This window comes from Orycteropus afer, unplaced genomic scaffold, assembly GCF_000298275.1.
Source record: "Orycteropus afer afer isolate SDZICR_OR568_19922 unplaced genomic scaffold, OryAfe1.0 scaffold00006, whole genome shotgun sequence".
Taxonomy (NCBI): domain Eukaryota; kingdom Metazoa; phylum Chordata; class Mammalia; order Tubulidentata; family Orycteropodidae; genus Orycteropus; species Orycteropus afer.
The window spans coordinates 21172364-21173406 of NW_006921593.1; positions in this window are offsets into that span (position 1 = coordinate 21172364).

Here is a 1043-nt window from a genome sequence, read left to right on the forward strand (position 1 = left end):
CAGAGTAGCTGACAGTCCACAGCTCTGACCGTCTCTGTACTCACTGTTTTCATTCAGATTTTTCCACTAGTTGGTGCCTAATCCACTTCTGTATGTTGTTGTTGTTGTGTGCTGTCAAGTCAAACCTGACTCATAGCGATCTCTCCTTGGGTTTCTGAGGCAGTATCACTATGGAAGTAGATTGCCCCACCTTCCTTCTGTGGATTGACTGGTGGGTTTGAATTGCCAGCCTTCTGGTTAGCAGTCAGGTGCCTTAGGCACTATGCCACCAGAGCTCCTAATCCACTTCTGTACACTTCCCTTCAAAGCTCAGGGCTCCAGGATTATTCTGTATCTCTGTCAGTTGGTTTTTCTTCTCTTTGTTGAAGAGGGTCTGTGTCGCTTGTTGGCCTCCATCTTACTAGAAGTCTAAAGTTGCTTATTGAAGAGGATGAAAAGTATGAAGGTCAGAGCAGGAAGCTGTAACTTTATCCTTGAACTACTTTCCTGAAGGTTTACACAAGACCTCTGAATATAAATTAGTATCCACTCAACTTTAAATTCAGATTCCTGACGTATGACTCCAGTGCCTGTTGAAAACTCAGAAACCAAAGAGAGAAAAGCATGAAATTGCCGCAGTAGCATATGTTCTCAAAACCATAAATAAGACCAGGATGTAATGGGCACAGAAGTTACAGTGGCAACTGCCTACAGACAGACAGCGTGAACAATCTTAAAATCTCTCAGCGACACTTACCTGGCTCATGAAACTCCATGTCACTCAGGGCAGTTAGGGAAGTACGCAACAAGAATGAAAAGACCAATGACCCTACGTTCCTTCCCAAAAACAAAATGCACGTATTTGAAAATAAAAAACACAAACGCTTATGAAGGTGTTCTTTCCCCAGGTGTGACAGGAACGGCACAATCCATATGGAAAAAATAAGTGGTTGCTTTTAATGATTTCTGTATAAAAGAAGAATAAATTTTATGGTACAATCAGGTAGACTACTTCGTACAAAATTTTACTCATGTACAATGAATGTAATTTTCTGCTCCACAAA